The 20,762-nt window shown below is 34.6% G+C and overlaps 1 protein-coding gene across 1 annotated transcript in view; it reads right to left on the bottom strand.

The window, feature by feature from the left end:
* LOC131850296 (ATP-citrate synthase) overlaps positions 1–20,459 on the bottom strand; it is a 60,256-nt gene extending 39,797 nt beyond the window's left edge. Inside the window, exon 1 of the mRNA XM_059200505.1 lies at positions 20,275–20,459. The gene's annotated coding sequence lies outside the window, so the exon portion shown is untranslated. The remainder of the gene's footprint in view (positions 1–20,274) is intronic.
* Positions 20,460–20,762: the final 303 nt, after the last annotated feature.

Below are 20,762 nucleotides of genomic sequence, written 5' to 3'. Positions count from 1 at the left end.
GAAGGATTTCGATCTTAGAAGAACTGTAAAACTCGACTTTTATTCTTTTAAAATAAGCTTGTACATGATTATAAAAATATAGATTATTTTTTTAATTTCATTAGGGAGAATGTAGTTACCACCAGCATATGCTATTGCATATTTATTAAGGAAAAGATCTAAGCAGTGGCGTTAACCCTTACGGACATGTCCCCATAAGAATAATGAAGCCCATAAGTGGGAAATAGCGATCATAATAGACTTGTATTCTTGGTGTAACAAGAATGGATAAAATAAAGAATGAATACATTAGAGGAAGTATGAAAGTGGCACGGTGTCAGAGAGGTTACAAATGAATGTGGATGGTTATAAAGGCAGAGGAAGGCCGAAAAAGAGATGGATGGACTGTGTGAAATATGATATGGTAAGAAAGGAAGTAAATAACGAGATGACTGCGAACAGAGATGAATGGAAGCGAAAAACATATTACGCCGACTCCAAATAAATGGGATAAGGAAGAAGCAGATGATGATGAATAGACTTATATTCTTGTATTAATACTTTTAATAATTAATAGATTATTACTAATACAGGGAGGGAACATCCTAATCCTAATCCTAACATCCTCCACTGGTGCCCCGTCAGCGTAAACCGTTAGCGCAGGCTGGTGCACAATTTCATTATCTTTCCTAAAAAAATTGCAAAATGATGTTTGTGATTTTTTTTCTTCGCAGTTTAGTATTGCAGTAAAATATACATTTATAATAGGTTTATCATTTTTCTTACTGTTAATAGATTCATCAGAAGAAATGGCTATCTAATAGGATGATAGAGATAGTAAAATTTAGGATGTGCAAAAAATATTGACTTATGACTGAACGGTCCTATGTGAAAAAATGATTTTGAGTTTGGGTCCTAATAAATAGAATATAACCCAGGCATCTTTATTATTTTATTACTCTTTTTTAAGCAATTCCAAAAAAGTAGGATCACGAGGAGGTACTCAATACGGCTGTATCTGTTAATATATTTAGGTATACTTCATAACTCCGTCTTCTAAAAATCGATAAGAATTTATTTTTATATTTTAATTGGACAGTGTGTATTTTGAGATGGGTCCCTATTTTTAGTGTTTGGAATTGGTTTCTTTTAGGAAAAATATTTTTTATTCAATTTGGACACATTTGAACTTAAGGTTATTTTAGATATTATATTATGTTTGAGATGGATATAATTTTTTTAAAGTAATATCTGTCGCTTCCTCTGTATCGACATCCTTTTGACCTGTCTTATTATTATAACAGGATAATATGTGTATTCCGAATTTTTTTAAATTATTTTTAAGATGGATTTTATTCTTTTGATACGATCTAGTTTAAGGTCCAGTATTTCTAAATTTTTTTAAATATCATAATTGCACATAAGAAGTATAAAACTTTATGTGAAATTTGTGGAGAAATAAATATTCATTTATTCATTCAATATATGTACATAGGTAATAATAGAAAGAGAGAACAGAGTATGTAAGGTTATCGATAAATACATAATTAATAAAATAATATAATCATTACATAATTGAAGCATTTCCTATATTTAAAACTAGCTTTTTCTCGCGACTTCGTCCACGACAAATGTAAATTTTGTTTTTATATTATAGTCTTGTCAAAATCGGACCAATCATTTCATACATTAGTAAGAACAAACAAACTTTTATAATTGATTTTTTGATGCAAGCACCGTACATACTTTCATATGCATTTATTGAAAAGATGTTAGTTTGAAATTAGAAAAGACACTTTAATTTTAGTTTTTTGTATAGATATCCAAAAATGACAAGATTAAGAATGTATAAAATCCTTAATTCTTTTGATTAAGTTGTAGATTAGAATGTATATATTAAACACACATTTTAATAAATGAAATGTACTTGAACGGTGTTTATTACTTTCACTGGCATTATTCTCTAACCATTTAGTATAAATTAGCGAAAAGACCGCAACAGTCAGCTACGTACGTAAACCGTACAAACTCCACTGCGCATTCATTTAAATATATTAATTGAAATTCTTTACTTCATAGATAAACATAACGGTCCGCTAAATAGAGCATAGAACGGAGGAACGGCACAAACCTGACCAAAGACAATAAACAGAAAATCAAAGACAAACTTCACCGATGCCCCAGCTTGGCAACACTAGCCACAAAACCCGCCGGAGCACACTTTCGCCTGAACCACGCAAACTCATTTACATACAAAATATTATAAAATAAAATGGCCTTAATATAAGGTGACACTCACTTCGGAGCGTTGGCGGCTGCTTTATGCAAATTCCTGATAAAGTAACAGATAGAGACCACGCGCGTTTTAACACTCGCGAATATCGATTCGAGAATCGAATTTGTGAATGAACGCGTGCAGTAACGGCGGCACTCGGCGAATGACTGATTAGCTGTGGCACTTCGTAATCGGTCTGACACAGGTTGACTGTTACACTCGTTTCCGAGTGGTAGCGATGTCACAGCGAAATCGAGTTATCGCTTTTTTAAAATCACATTTACATGCGATATATATAAGGATGTACATGTTTGATTAATACTTAGATTGCTGTTTAATCACTATTAGCTACATATCATTAAACGTAACCACTGACCGTTTAAGAGATGATGATAAAGAAAACATATATTTTAGACAAAACCATTCTCTATGCCGAGCCTATATGCTTGGAGTATTTTGCGAGGGTTTTCTTTATCATCACCATCATCAGGCCACTGCTGGACATAGGCCTCTCCCAAGGCCCGTCACTGGGCACGATCGTCAGCCGGTCTCATCCAGTCACTATCCGCTACCCTACGTATGTTCTCGCTTCACCTAGCTGCGGGGCGTCCTACACTACGTTTGCCAATTCGCGGTCTCCACTCTAGAATATGTCTACTCCAGCGAGTATCATTTCTGCGACAGGTTTTATTTATGCATAATTAAATGTTGCCATAACGTAAATATATAAAAATTTAAATTAAAAAAAAAGATTAATAACATTTAATTTTATTTAAAAAACAGAATAGATGTTAGTTTGTATAAAATATGTAGTTTGAAATAATGCAAATACAGGCGTACTTCAAGGCTCGATATTGGGTCTTTTGCTTATTGTTATAAAAATATTAGTTACATTAAAAACTTCATTCACACCGACTTTCAAACTGATTACTAACAATACTTAGGTCATTAATCTTTAAACTTCAGCAACAAATACAGAAACAGAACACCAAACGATAATAAAGTTTGTAAATGAGAAGCTTAGCGTTTCTGCTATAAGAAGATTAACATAATCGAATTCACAAGATTTTAAATTATATTTACAAGAAAACAATAGTGCTATATATACATATTTTAATAATTAATAGATTTATATTATTTTTTTTGTTTAATTCGTTAATGACTTCCGTAAAATAACACGTAATTCGATTGCAGTCTCTTCCAGACAACCTTTGGGTAGAGGAGAGAAAACAGAAGGTAGATGTCGCAAGAATGGGCTAGAGAAATAAAATGACATAGCAATACTAAATAATTAATTTAGATATATTACTTGCATATATATACTTACATTTTATACATAAATACACAACCCACACTTAAATGAAAGGAATGCAAAAATATTTGCACATTACAATCTATAATTACAATGTAATTATAATAATGACTAGATTCGAACAAATTACTATAAGTGAGTTTGTGGAAATTTTAAATTACTGGAGGTCTGTATCACTTTCAAAAGCGCAACACACAAGTTTCTTACTCATTCTTCTTATGATGAATCTGCGTTCCGAATGAGTGGTAGAATAAAAAATATGACTATTCAAAAGTGTTTGTATTGAGTTTATTTGAATAAAGATTATGTCTATTTTTATTACAGTACTAATTTATTTTTCTGTTGTGCTGTTTAAATGTTTTTGGTAACAGCTTTACATCTTCACCAGACTAATATAGCGAGCGTAGAGGGTACTTCAAACTCGCAGCAAGACTTATGGCTGAAGGCCAATTACTCCCCGACACTACGTCCCATCCATGCTGATTTTAAAATAAATAACCATGGACAATTAACACAGCGCCATCTAGTCCCATGGTAAGAAGAGCTTGTGTTATGGACAACTGATATAATTACTTAGATTTTTTATTTGTAAATACAAGACCGATACAAACAATTCTACTCGGATATACAGCGGAATATATAAAAATAAATAAATATATAAAATGCATAATCATACAATGGAATCGAACCCCGACCATCGGAAGTAAAGCGGTGTGGTTAACCGTTAGACCGAGGCCGTCATTTAAAAGTTTATTAACTTTCAGGCGCCTTTTCAATCGACTTTAAAAACCTTCTTATAAGCTTGTATTTTGTGAGTAGCTCTTTAGAGGTTCGACCCTCAGCACAACTTTTGTAATCTCGATCTACATTAAAGTGGGGATTGTTAGGAATAGGAACTAAACAGTTACCATCTATTGTTAACAATATACTTAGTAACAATAGCCGATGGTCATAGTATAATAAATTATGATAAAAACATAGTGTAATAAAGTTTTTTTTTTCCAATTATTATTAACTATCTGACCCGAGCATCACTAAGGAGATAAGGCGCATCTAAGCGAGTGTAATGTTGACCATTTTTTCTTTACTCGAACTATTGTTATGCTGTTGAGCGTAGCTGGACTTTACAGCTTCACTGAGCGATATGAGGCGAGTAAAAATGACACGTAACGGGTAATAATAACGGGTGAAGGGGTCTATTAGTAACGTGGACTGCTAACCCCATTGCTAGCAATGAACCATGTCAGGTTGACCTCCTGCAGTTCCCCCCTGCATTCCTGGTGAATTTGTCGCGATTAGGGTTCATGATTTCTCGAGCTTTTCAATTTCTCGGGTCTCGAGAATTCTCGAGGTCAATTTCTCGGGTCTTCTCGGGTTGTCGAGATATTTACATTTATGTACGTTTTCTCATATTATTTGGTTCCAATAACGTCAAAAAATTCAGTGGTTTTCCTCTCAAATAAAAGTATCAAATTAAACTTTTATTGAGTATATTTAAAAACATTAATATTTTTTTTTAAATAGAGAAATAATATTAGATCCTTACATATGAAATTGGCGTTTTGTCGTACTGGTCACTTTGATCTCAAATATCTCCTCTTTGGTTAGGAATTCCATTTCCAAATTTATACAGCTATTCACTTTGGGTCACTCACAGCATACAAAATGAAAAAACTTCAAATATCGCGTTATTTACGAGTACGAGTTCCGCTGTGGCACCAGTGCTACACGGTGCTAAACGGCTCGAAGTATTAATGATGTGTATGGCAGTGGTCTCGCAAAAGAAAACACGTGCATTTTTGGTTCCAACGTTTTCGTTCTGGAAATTTCGACGAACCAACCAAATCCTGCCCCAAGCGAAATATGGCTCAAAAAATGTTACTTGTGAACGTTTGGTGGACTATTTCCGATGTTGTTCACTTCGGCTTTCTTAAATCTGGTCAGACGATTACGGCAAATGTGTATTGTCAGCAATTGAGAAACCATGATGGAAAAGCTAGCTGCTAAACAACCGAGGCTGGTCAATCGCCAAGAACGCTTAACCATATAGTGCACAACAGACAGTTACCAAATTAAAAGAGCTTCAATTGGAATGTCTAAGACAACCACCGTACTTCCCGGACCTTGCACCAACAGATTACCATTTTTTTTCGAAATTTGGATAACTTCTTGCAAGGGAAAAAATTACATTCCGATGGGACAGTCCAAAGTGCAAAAACAAAAGGCAAAAGTGCATAAATAGAAATGGTACATACTTTGATTAAATAAATATATATTATATATTATTTACTTTTAATTATAATACTTTAATTTTATTCCCTTACAAAACGCCAATTTCAATTTTTTAGGACCTAATTATTCAGACTTATATTTATAATGATAGCACCATTTTTGGCTGCTTATTTAGATAAAAAAAAAACAATGTAAACAAATATAGTTTCTACAAAATAAAAAAATAACACGAAAGAAAACAAAAACGTTAATATCTTAAGTTATTGCGCCGCCACGCAACAAAACAAAGGGCAATTTAATTTCTATTTAGGTACATGATTTCTCGAGTTCTCGACTTTTCTCGAGCTTGATTTCCCGGGAACAAAACCCATGAATTTCCCGGGAATGAACCCTAGTCGCGATGGGCTAACTGACCCTGAGCTCATGCTCATTCTATACCCTTCACTGCGCCTTTTTTCGGACTACTCTAATGCTGTTGGCCGCAGCTGGCCTTTACAGCTTCTCCGGACGATAGGGGGCGAGTGCAGATGGCACTCCAAACTAAAGGAAGGACTAATGGAGCGGCTGAAGGCTAACTCCCGTCTGAGGGATACGACTTTAGTCTGAGGGCACCGGTAGGGAAACCTGAACCTCGGCTCAGGCCGTCGTAATATCGATCTTCGGTTGAATTGGACGGGGGATCGATCGGAGAGGCACTGGTGCGCCGCAAGCATAAACCAAGCGCAGACGGGAGCACCAATACCAGCCGAAAAAAAGCCACGAAAAATCACGTTATTATACTTACTTATGTATACTAGTGTAGTACAAATTTTTAATTTACATAAACGATCTCCCTAAAATTGTACAAGAGCCCTGTGTTCTTTTCGCGGATGATGTCTCTCAGCTTACATCGTGCCAAAGTGGTACAGACTTAGATGCCCAACTTAATTCGATTCTTGATAGAACGTCTAATTGGATGCGCGACCATAACTTAGATATTAACTATAATAAAACTAAATTAATGACCTTCCACCCATGTCAAAGAAGACCACTTGACGTTGACTTCGTGTATAACGGAATGCAATTGGAAGTGGTCAATGAATTCACGCTCCTCGGTATATCCATTGACTCACAAATAAATTGGAAATCGCATATCAAGAAAATAAAAAGTAAAGTGTCTAGGTTTGTATATGCATTTCGGGAAGTTAAAAGAACCACTAACTTGCAAACCGCTCTCACCACTTACTATGCATATGCGTACGCATGGTTGAGTTATGGGATAATAATGTGGGGAAACAGTACCGATGCACCTACTCTCTTTACCTTACAAAAGAAACTAATTAGAATACTGGTAAATATTGACAATCGTAAAAGCTGTAAACCATATTTCCAAAAACATAATATTCTTACTTTGACTTGCATTTATATTTTAGAAACCAGTAAATTCGTCCGAAAATACCCCAATTTCTATAAAACACGCGAAGAAAGGTGTGAAAAATATAATTTACGACACAGAAACAGGCTCCTTCTTCCATCCTCCACGTTAGCACTACATTCAAGTGGTCCTCTGGTGTCATCCATAAACATATATAACCACCTACCACTTTCTTTAAAAGAGATAAAAAATAATAAAATATTTATAAGAAATCTCAAGACATTATTGATTAAAAAATGTTATTATACAATTTTAGAATATAAAAATGACATATTGAATTAAATATTATACAATTTTAGTAATTAAATATATACAATCTCAAATTATTAATTATTATTACTATTTTTTTATTATTATTATATATTATAAAAAAAAAAAAAAATATTCGTCCTCCTCTCCTCTCTTCCGCTTGCTGTGCCCAACAGGGTCCATAATTAACCTACCTTGAAATGTACCTGTCTATCTATTTACTGTAAAATTATGGAATGCAAAGCTTAAATAAATAAATAAATAAATAAATAAAATTTGAATAATCAAATTTAGACCACCGACTGACCATTAGTTATTATTACATAGTACAGGCAATATAGTAAATATACGCAATATATCACTGAATATACACAAACAATATTATATCTATTTTCAGTTTTCTAAGTAGTAACTTGAACTCGTTTACAGTCCTACAATGTCACAATCTCATAGACGTAATTATGTGGCAAATATTGCAAGCATTTCATATTGTATACAGTATACAATATGAAACCGAACCGACTTCGCTCGCATTACAAATCTTTGCTATAAGCTATACATATAAAATTAAAGTGTCTGTTTGTAATATTGAAATAACCGTTTTTTACTAACATGCATATGAATTACGAATACGGAACATACACCAAACTAACATTTTTAAAATTTTTGTCTATCTATCTGAAATGGCTGAAAACGATTTTGACGGGACTTTTATTGGCAGGTAGCTGATGTAATAATAAGAGTAACTTAGGCTACTTTTATTTAAGCAAAATAAAGTTAAATTCCACGCGAAGTCGCGAGAACATTTTTTTTGTAAGAAAACACCCAGACAAACAATCATACTCATGATAAGGATTATATATTTTTTTATATAGCTGACTAACTCGGTCGAAATGACAATTGACTTCTAGTATTACTATGTATGTATGTGTGACATTCACTTGTAATATTGCAAATGGCTTTGCAATGGTATTGTAGCATGATTGTCTCGGGGTCGCGGCTCGGACCTTACGGACGGCGTGCTGACCCAATATCAGCCGCGTTAGACCACTGAAGGTCATCAAATACAATACTAATGCAATGCATGTACCAATGTTATCATAGATAACAACTTAGGCGAATTACGGACTAATAACATTGCTAGCAATTGTTAACTATCGTGTGACGCACCATTAATTAAAAAATGGTAAAGTCAATAATCATGTAACCTGAAACGGAACGTCAGAGGTCAGACCCAAAATAATCTGTGTGACATTGACAAGTAGACGGACGGATGATTGAACGTAGACAGCGGGAGTTTTGGAGCGAAAAAGTTGGAGTGTATATATATTATTATAAAAACAAATAAGAGATAGGTAATTGTGAATATTGTAGGCATTGAGGTGTTTCTCTCCCTGACCAACCGGCATTACGTAAGTCGTCTGTTTAACGGATCCAATAAAATAATACCACTTCCTTTCATCCACTAGTGTTTAATATTAAGTAATTTACAAAATAAAAAATGAATTATTAATACGCCATGTTATGGTATCAAACTTTTTTTATAATAATTTTCAAATTTCGAATTTCGAATCATTACGTAAATAAAAAGTAAAATATACTTAGATGGCCAAGGAGGTTTTATATTCATACTTAATCACGTCAGGATACTAGTGATTTTAATACAATGTAGCTAGAACCTCCACTTAGTTCCCCCTGGAACCATCTTGGTAAAATCTTGTTAAATTTACCACACTGACCTGACTCATCTTATCATCCTCCACTAGTTTCCCACCAGCGAAATCCCTTAGCGCAAGCGGTTGCACCATTCCATTATCATCAAATAAAAAATAATAAACCAAATAATATCAAATAAATAACTTAGTGGGATTGTTAGTAATGTGAACTAATAAGCACATTGCTGCCAATCAACCTTTCAGGGTTGACCTCCACTTCATCTTATCATCTTCCACTGGTGCCCTGCCAGCGTAAACGCAGCGCAGGCGGGAGCACTATTCCATTATCATTCACTCAAAAAAAAGTTAGGGAACGTATGAATTATAGATTACATTCAACCTGTTCTGAGACTTGAAGGTGGGAACGGGCTGGAATGGAATGGGTTTTATACGCCTTTCGCAATTTTCTGTATTAATTTATACAAATGTTCTAATACAATTGTTCTAATAACAAGCGGACATACAGACAAGCGAACAACACTATTTAGAAAAACAATTAATCAATAAAAATAAATATCTCCTATCACCGTGTTTATCATAGTACTCCTCCGAAACGGCTTAACAGATTTATGACAATAGGTCGTAGAATATTATTCATATGTGTTAAGAGTATTAAGAAGTAATCCATCTGGCAAAACAGCATTTGCCTGGTTACCTAGTAAAAAAATATAATTAAAGATACCCGATAACCTCGTGTTAAACGGTCGCTGATAACCTGAACCGAGATGATCAACGCGTGACCGTGATCATCAAATATTCTTGCATGCTCTGATAAGATTGTAATATTGGTTTATTTGTTGGGTTACGAAATCATAGGTCAAAACTCAAAGGTCGTAAAGTCTAATTTAGCAAACACAAATACTTTATAAATCATTTTATATTACAAATCCCGTGCATGAACTACTATTGCCTGCTTGGCATTTTCATTTAATGTTAGACATAGACACCTACATAAGTACAGAATGTCAAATTGGAAATATACTAAAAAAAAGAAATTCAGTTGAGTTTCTAGCCAGTTCTTCTCAATTGATTCTGTATACCGAACTGGACGCTAGTGAAAAAATATGAATACAAAAAATTTTACGTTCAGAAGCGGCTAAAATGTCCTAAAAGAATAGATGATTTTTGATTTCATTTGTTTTGATATATTTTTACTAACTCTACGGTGATGCAAATAGCAAACAAAATTAATCCTAGAGACGGTGGTACGGTCAACATCTGACAAATTGAATTCAAGTATATAGGGCGGAATATGGGCAAGTTAAGGGTTGAATTTACCACGACATCGACAGTCGAGAATGCTAATACCCCAATTGCTAGGTCTAGTACGCGCCCTTCACCATTTACAGGGCGGCTTAAGGCCGCAGGAGGCACGGTAGTTACTGTAGCGTGATCTCGCGACTCCGGCACTGGCGCTCGTAGGTACACCGTGTGGTTTTTTAGTGGGTCAAAATCCTACACACCCCTTAGTCCTCTCCGGTGGGAGGACGATCTTTTAAAGATTTTTCTACAAAGGTCTAATAATTCCTGGCAAATTTTCTATGATAGGCTAACTAACTCGAATTTATCACCGTCCTAAAACCGCTATTGTTATCTCGCCAGTATATAAGGTTAGCATTTTTATGTCATTTTCATATATGTAAAACAAAATGTGTGGTCTAGCTGATCAGTACACACACATCAGGCCTCAGTATCCAGACGATTCTGCATATACCTCTTCGGTTATAATAATAATCCCAGTTAATTTAGGCAGTGCCATCTAGGCCCAAACTAAGCAAAGCTTGTGTTATGGATACTAAACAACTGTGCGAGGAATCGTACATCGATACAGGCGATCACCATCGAAAGGCGGTGTGGCAAACCGCTAGACCACTGTGGCCGTCATAGAAAAAGTAAACGTGTAAAGGACCTTTAGCCGCTAATATCGTGACAATAGTGATTTTTATTAAGGTCAGGAGTCACAATGGGACATGATAGTGAGTAGGTCGTACCATTCACACTTGTGATTGGTAGTACTGTGAATACTTTTTAACGCGTGGTAAATTTTAGCTTAAATCATGAGCCGCGGAGAGAAGTTTTAATATGTGGCAGTTTAATTTAAAAAAAAACCTCACACCCAAACACAGGCATGTGTCTACATAAAGGTAAGATACATTGAAGAGCTACATTTTCACCTGGATTATAACCTAGGTAAAAATGTACATTTTCGTATATTATAAACGCAAAAGTTTGTGAGTATGGATGTTTGTTACTCTTTCACGCAAAAACTACTGAACGGATTTTGAAGAACCTTTACAACATAGCTTATGCATCAGAATAACACATAGGATATATTTTTTATTGAAACTTGTATATTTAAATTCAACGCAAGTAAAACCGCGGACACAGCTAGTAATCCATATCTGTCATTTTTATTCAATAAAAACCACCCATATATATCTTTGGCCGCAGTCAGAGTTATGAGGGGTTATAGTGTTAGAGCAGTGATTCCCAAAGTAATCTATATCGACCCGCAGGGGTCATATGCAGGGGTATGACAAACTGCAAGGGGTCTGTAACAGCGGTCATCTTGTTTTTACTTGTTTTTAACACTAAACTTTTATGTTTTTACATTAACCTTAACTACAGTTAGAAATTTACAAAAAATTAATACCAGGTAAGAATGGGGGGTCTACCCAAAACCGAAAGTTATGGCAAGGAGTCTACGAAACAAAAAGGTTGGGGTTAGAGGGTAGAGTCAGAGCTACAGTTAGTAATGGAGACTGGTGACACCACTGCCAACGTTAGGTTGACTTCCGCGCGGTCCCATATGAAAATCCTTCTTGTTAATTCCCGATGAATTCAACATGATGGGCTAACTGCCCTGAGCTCATGCTATGCTCATATTATCATCCTCCACTGGTGCCCCGCCAGCGTGCATCGTTAGAGCAGGTCGGTGTACCATTTCATTATCATCTATTCCAAAAAACTAAATAACAAAGATAATATAATAATAGAATACCAAAAAACTTAGACAATGCACCGTCTATATCTAAATTAGAAATTATTTTTTAAATGTATATAACAGTTAGATAATGGTAATATGTCTAGGTAATAATATTATTAACAATGTTTAACTGACCATATTTATGGGCATGCAAATGAAAATGTTAAAATTAAATAATATATTATGTATACTATAATATAATTTAAAATTAATGTTTATGCACTATGATAATTATATATAGAAAATAAGTAAACAGCAACGTTTGTACTATGGAGACTACACAACTGATAGACATACAATATGTTTTTAAAATAAATTACGCAATATATGTACATAAAAACACTGAAGACCAATGCAAACAGATATATGTTGAATATACGTATTTGTATATATTTATTTATATCACTGGAATGACAAACAAGCTGACGGTCAACCTGATGGTAAATGGTTACCATTTACCATCAGGTTGATCGTCGCGTATATATTTATTAACAGCAGTACGAACATCACGTTATTATGTGACACCAGTGAGACTCATCACTATCATGTCACTGCATAATCTGCACACTACAACAGCTTACAAAGTATCCTGCTTGGAGGCTGAATATGTGAGAGAGACGCATGGGTGGTTCATGCGTTACCTTTCTAGAAGACTAAAAGGTCATGGGCTCTAGACAGTAAAAAGTTGTCTGTCAGCTGCCAAGGAGCTTGGTTTGTAACGTCTGTTTCGGCTGCATGTTGCGATAAGAGATCAAGAGATACCTTAGTGGCATGACATCTTAGTCCGCTGCAATAGCAATGCTTGATGATAATATCTGTAGTGCTGTCACATAACAAAAAAAAACTATATTTACAAAGCCAGCTGCTTGGTTACATTAGGCGAGACCGAACTTTTCATTCTAACTATGCATAATTACATTTTGTATTGTAAAAGGATCCAAACCACGATCGGAAGTAAGCCAGTTAAAAATACACATGGCCTGTTGTGCTTAATAAAAAAATACAAATTTTGCCAAGCTGAAGAGGAAATGCTATTACACATCCTATGTTGGTTGCCCAATCATGTATAAACGAAATATCTCCTTTGGAAAGTATCCGCCATCCTGAGGAGATAAAAATCATCGCGCCTAAGAATATCCTTCAAATCTTGCGTCTGACAGGTCTAGCGAACTTTGAAAAAGGGCGAGCACAATATATTTCTGCTGGTTGCAGTGTTACAGATCTAACACACACCACACACACCACCTGGCTATAGCCCAAATCCCTCAATAAAAAAGAATAATTAAAAGCTAGTTAGACCACTACACCGAGGTCATCAGAGAATCACAGCAGAGATAAACGAGTGTGCAACCCATGCGGCCACAGTCGTAAGAAACTGCATGACTATCATTCAGATCGATGTGTTCACATTAACCCTGTGACTTAAGAAAAGGACGGACCGTCATTGAAGCGACATTGACAAGTCGGAGGCTATCTCGCTCGGGTCAGTCGGGGTTAGAAGAGTGGCTATCAGGAAGCGTTGCTAGCTGCTTTCAGATGAACGATTTTTACTGAAGTCTGACCAATTTTCCAGAGCAATATAATTTTTTTTAATATTTAACAACTAGCTGAGCTTACAAAATAAAACAAACACAATTTTTTAGTAATAATAATCTAGACCCAAGTTAAGCTAAATCTTATGTTATGGGTATCCACGACTTTGTATAAGTTGTGGATACCTCTTTCTATCTGTCGCCAATCAGCTTGCTTTGTAAGCTATGATAAAGATTGTAGGACAGTGAAATTACCAGGTATGGATGCATCGCGCCTTAGTCCACAGGAATGTCAAGGAATAAGCACATAGTAAAGGCGTCACCCGCTGACGCAACGTCCGTAATGCTGTTCATATTTATAAGAGAGGGTTACTATGCGTTAAAAAAGAAGGAATTGCAGGCAATAATAAAACATTCTTTTATATTGGTTATGGGTACCAGCTTTAAAGCGTGATAATGGAATGATATTCCGGTGACTCACAGGCCAATAAAAAAGTATATATATATATTATATAAATGTGAAACTAGGGTTGTTTGTTACGCTTTCATGCAAAAACTACTGAACCGATCATCATGAAATTTTGTACACATGTTCTTGGAGCTATTAGAATGAACATAGGATACTTTTTATTAAAAAACAAATATTTTTTATTCAATGCGAGTGAAGCCGCGGGTAAAAACTAGTAATTATAAAAAAAACATTCTGCACTTCTGCATGCTGTCAGACTTCACAGGATTATGTGCACGTAACTGGCCGTTAACATGTTGTAACAAAAAAACATTGGTTTGTTTATTATCGTACAGACTATAAATATCGAATCATCTATTTTAAATATCAGCCACAGTTCGCGACTTATAAAGATAAGACGAGTGATTCTAATTTTTTACAAAGTAAACAAAAATATTTTTATAAGTATTTATTTACAAAACAACAAATGCTGATTCAATAACTGATATTTACCATGTGGCATGTAAATAAACAAATAAATATAGTGGAGCTAGACTTTGTTCAAAGTTGTTTTTGGTTTTTTTCGGACTACTCCAGTGGTGGTGACCGCAACTGGCCTTTTAGCTTCACCGAACGATAACGAGTGCAGATAATAATAATAATAATCTCAGGACAATTCACACAGCGCCATCTAGTTAAGCTAGCTAAAGCTTGTGTTACGGGTACTAGATAACTGATACGATTCGATTCCTCGCACGGTACAAACATTTGTATTCATGAGTATGATTGTTTGTATCGGTCTGGGTGTTTTCTATGTATAATATGTATCTATTTAAAAAAAAAATCCATGAATATATACCAGTTGTCTAGTACCCATACGCTCTGCTTAGCTTGGGACTAGATGGCACTGTGTGAATTGTCGTGAGATATTATTATTATAAATAATTTTTTTTTCGTAAATACATACATATTATATATAGAAAATACCTAGACCGATTCAAACAATCATACTCATGAATACAAATGTTTGTGCCGCGCGAGGAATCGAACCCGCGACCATCGGCCGTAAAGAGGTGTGCTAGACCGCTAGACCACCGAGGTAGTCAAACTCTCCAAAGATCTCCTCTCAAAAGATGACACTCCAAACCAAACGAAGAACTTATGGAGTGGCTGACGGATACGACTTTTGCTTGAGGGTACCGCTAGGGATTCGCATCTCGGCTCAGGCCGTCGTAATTTTGAACCCCGTATGAATTGGACGGGGGATCGATAGGAGGGAACCAGAGAGAGAGGGGATCGGAGGGGGATTTTATTAAAAATATCATTAACAATATTATTATAAATATCACACTATTTTTATTTTAACAATCATTCTCTGATCTACCTATGGTTGATATTGTTGTAAGTTCGACAAATGTATTGTTATATTTTGTACCGTGGCCATAAATAAAAAAATACATATACTAAATAACCCGGCAAACGTTGCTATATAAATAAAAAAACACCACTATTGAAAAATAGGGAACGATTGTAGAAGGGTGAAAATTTAGTGAAAAATTAGGGCCCGCTATCCACCATCACTATCAAAGCGCTAGTTTGTCTGAAAGAGATCTCTTTCAGAGATAAGTCCACTAGTGTAGCGGCGCGGCGTGTAAATAGCTAGCACACGTGCGAACTTATCCGAACCTATTACATGGCGTCCTTCCACAAAGTTATATGGTCTTTGAATACCCTACAGCAAATACCCAAACAATAACGGTAAGTATCCACTGACTTGCAATCCTATCCAGAGTACTGTTAAAAAACAATGCGCAAATTGGGTCCAGGCAGAAGACGTCCGGATAGCAGGAAGAACAGAGAAGATAATTATTTAATATAGAAAAAGGGGAACACCATGTATAATTCACACATATAGTTTTTTCTTATGACTACCTGTCTCGGTGACTTCGTCCGGAATTTTATTTCATTTTTCTAAAATAAAAGTAGCCTAAGTTACTCCTTATTACAACAGCTACCTGCCAAAAAAAGTTCCGTCAAAATAGGTCCAGCCATTTCAGAGATTAGCCGGAACAAATAGACAGACAGACAAAAATTGGAGAAAATGATATTTTGGTGTATGTACCGTATTTATATTCATCTGCATGTAGTAAAAAAACTGTTATTTTAATATTACAAACAGACACTCCAAGTTCATTTATATGTATAGATAATGGAACGGTGCACCCGCCTTCGCTAACGGTTTACGCTGGAGGGGCATCAGTGGAGGATAATAAGATGAGTATGAGGTCAGGTCACTTAGCCTATCGTGACAAATTCAACAAGAATCTATCAAGTTGGTTGGACATCAACCTAACATGGTACATTGTAGCAATAAGATCATCATTCCACATTACTAACGATCCTCCTTCCCCCCACATGTATAGTTTATACCGTGAGAAAGGACATAGATAGTCTATGTTTATGTTTTGGGTTAGAATTTAGATTAAATAATATTTTTTCTTTATTTGGTCAAGGTCACTATTCCACGTGTATGAAGTCGTGAGCACGGCTGGTAACAATATATAGATATATATATAGGAGGAATACTAAACAATTACTGCGTCATAATATGCAAATTAATTAGTATTTTTTGGGACAGACTGTAAAACAATCGTGTATATAAAAGGTCGAACTTGTATAATGTAACAAAACTAATGAAATGTGATGACCTAGTCTCAAACTAAGCAGAGCTTGTAAAAAAAGAAATAAATTGGGGTATTGTCAGGTGCTAAAACCTGTAATAATGCAACCTGTATAGATCTATTGTGCTCGTCCTTATCAAAGTTCGCTACCTAGACCCGTGAGGTAGAAGAATTGAAGGATATTCTCAGGAGCGATGGTTTTTATATCTTCAGGATAGAGTGTGTACTTTCCAAAGGAGATATTTCGTTTATGCATGAATGGGGTACAACCACATAAAATGTGTAGATTCGTTTCCTCTTCAGCTTGGCAAAATTTGGAGATTGATGTTAAACTAAGGCCTAACTTCGCCATGTGTTTATTCAATTTGCAGTGTCTAGTGAGGGGCCTAGTCATAGTGGATATATTGTACTATTAGAATTAAAAAAAAAACAATCTTTATTCAAATTTCTTTTTCTTATTCTACCACTCATACACATAAACAAACATGCGTGTTGCTATTTTCCCTCTGTATACATCTATAGTTACAAATAACTAAAAACGGTGATGTGGTTAATATATCGGACCGAAGTGGGGGCGAGAGGTATACCAGTGAAATCTCTCTACAATCTACTAAGTTCTAAAAGATCTTGGTCTGTTTAAAACTATAATGTGTATGGAAAGCAGTACAAGCAGGCTCCTATCAGATTCGACTCGGCAGGGGGGAGCACGAGTGGTGAAGGTGAGTGTTGACGTATGTTGGGTTACAAGTCCCGGGAACTGCTCTGAGTTTCCCTCTCTGGCCAAAACTTCTGGGGCTTACCCAGAAATTTTGGATCAATCAAGAATCATCTGGCAACCCTGACCCATATAGGAAATTGTTGAATTGTATGTGGACTGATGATCCCATTGCTAGCAATGTACCATGCCAGTTTGATTTCCACGCGGAAATCATCGTGATAAATTCTTGGTGAATATGTCACTATAAACACACACACCTTATCATTGTCCACTGGTGCCCCGCCAGCGTAAACCGTTAGTGCAGGCGGGTGAACCATTATCATCCATTAAAAAATCTCTGACCCGAGGCCATCGTAAGATGCACTATCAAGTTCATAAAAAAAATTTATAAAAACAATCAAGAAGTCATTGATATGACTCTGTGGACTTTGCCTGTTCTTCTTTGAACATAAATGTAAGTTCGTCATAATAATAAACAAATTTACTTATGTATCACCACCATTGCAAAGTCTAAATGTATTTTTAACCTCTGGTAAAAAAGGTTCTCTGTTCGTTTAATGTTCGAAAAATGAGCATTATTTGTATATCAACTCTATTGCTTTATATAAAAAATATACTTCTAGACTCGTGCGATTCAAATTATATTTTTTTTATTGTAAACGGTCAATGGTAGGGAAAAAATTATACTATAATATAAAAATTTTGATATTTATATAAAAATTTTGAGCGGTTAAAATGTCCTACATGAATACATTATTTTTGTATTTGAATTTGCTATTAGCCTGTGTTAAAAAAGAAGGATCTTCATTGATTTACATACATAATATACATACATACATACATAGCAAACACCCAGACCTATGCCAACATTCATACTCATGAATAGAAATGTTTGTATCATGCACGGAATCAAACCAGCAACCATCGGAAGAAAAGCAGTATCCTATACCGCTAGATCACTGAGGCCATTCTAATAATAAAAATAATGTTAATTACTCATTACTCAATACTTATTGCATTTCATAATATTACAGTGAAAGATGTTCATAATAGGTATTAGATCATTATAGACCCTGATACGGCTCGCAAACAACAAAATTATTATTATTATAACTAATTATAATATATAATTTAATATTATTCGTTATTATATGTTTACCTATAATAATATGATATTAATTAAATATTATAATATTACATAAAAACTATAGAATATAAATTAAATATTAGCTTATAATATAATACTGTTTATTAAATAGTAAATCTTTTATAAATAGGCTATGCTCATTATGTATGGACAGCCACTATCTAGTACTATGTACCACATTTAAAATTAATTCCATCAGTAGTTTTTGCTATATAAGGGGGTATGATAAACAAATGGACAAGAAAAGTCCACACATTTTATATTTCTGGTTCTAAATTGTATTGGTTAAAATGTACATTAACTAAGTACTGTGATTAATCTGTTTAATAATGTAATTTAATACCAACCTATTTTTAATCACAAACCCTAAAAGTGGTGGCAGCAATTTAAGATAAAGAAGAACAACAACCCAAATGGGTCGGGGTCCGTTCAAGTATTATGTAAGCACTATGTGGGGCTGGGGGTCTTTGCTTTGCCTATTTTGGATGACATGGGGGGTAAGGGTCTAGATGATAATTATCTCATTGGTAGTTATTTACTTTTTTACATGAATGGCAACACTCACATTGTCTTTGCTAAAAAAACAATATATGATTGATGAATTGAAAAATGTTTACGTAAGCATGGGGAGAGGGGGTAAGAGCTTTACTTACTTTTACTGACAAGTGGGATGGGGGGTAAATAATCGTAAAAAATCTGCTTATGTAATACTTGGACGGCCCCTTGTGGGTAAGTTTATTATCACTAAAATTTTAAATGGAGATTTTTGGAGGAGGCCTATGTCTTAGGGGAAGCTGATGAACCTAGACAGAGAAATAAAAATATACAAAACCAACTCTAATTTTATAAAATAAAATAAATAAAATTTTAAATAAAATGAGCCAGTTTTCATTGTTATTCTTCTAAATGGATGAATATGGAATGGCACCCTGCCTGTGCCAATGGTATTCTCTGGTGGGTCACCAGTAGAGGATGATATGATAAAGATGAAGATAGGCCACTTCACCAGGAATTAAGTATGACAGTTTCCAGTTAAGGCAGCATGGAGGTCAACCTGTCATGACATGACAGCTTGGAGTCACTTCATCTATTACTAACAACCCCTTATCCTTAAGAGCAGTATGTCACTTTCACTCAGATTAACAAACCAGTTTTTAAAAAAAATAAAAAATAGTATAAAATCTAAAATATTATTTGAAATTTTTACATATTAAAATAATTTTTGTTACATTTTTATTTATAGGTCAGGCCTATTTATGTATGTTGTTTCTTTAAGAAAGTATTGGAAAACTGGACAATTTACAGGTCCTTATATCAAGTAAATTGTAATAAGTATATATTATATAAACACTGCTTTAAGGTTTAATTAAAATAAATAAAAATTTCACAAAAATGAAAATAATTGCGGCACGCTAGAAATCATATTCTTAACACGTCAACGTCAATCAATAAGCCGCAATCAGTGAATGAAGCACATATTATTAGTAATAACACGCTGATATGTTCAAATCAATTGAAATCAATAGTATAAATTGATAATCTTTATCTTAAGCTATGTTTGTAATTAAATGTAGAAAATAACTCACAGTAATAATTCGCCGCTGCACTGAAGAGCTTGACGAGTATAATGCACCGATTGTCCGATATAATCTTTAGCGATAAGATTATTTTCAATGGATAAAATTAACAAAACTGAATAGACTATAGTCACAAAACGTTATAGAACAATAATTGAATCTGTGGAAGTGAACGATACGAGAAATAAGAAATATTGAACATTAAAAGAAAAACGATGGAATACAGAATTCCGAATCGCGTGAATTGGCAAATGTGACATTTGATTGACAACTTGACAATTGACATTTGGCGTAACTCTTTACAATTTTTGTATGATAGATGGCTGTATAGACGTAGTGCCCTTTGTCTTTTATTTAAAGGATATATGTGCCAAAAAAAATTTTTGTACCTTTTTATTTTTTGTTCTGTGATTTACCGCAAATTTATTAAAATGGAATTATTTAAACTTGGTTTCACTGACTTTACATACTGAAATAACTGAAATAAACTTAAATAC

The sequence above is a fragment of the Achroia grisella genome, unplaced genomic scaffold, assembly GCF_030625045.1.
Source record: "Achroia grisella isolate CSIRO2021 unplaced genomic scaffold, CSIRO_AGI_Agris_v1 utg719, whole genome shotgun sequence".
Classification (NCBI taxonomy): Eukaryota; Metazoa; Arthropoda; class Insecta; order Lepidoptera; family Pyralidae; genus Achroia; species Achroia grisella.
This window is presented reverse-complemented; position numbering and strand designations above follow the sequence as displayed.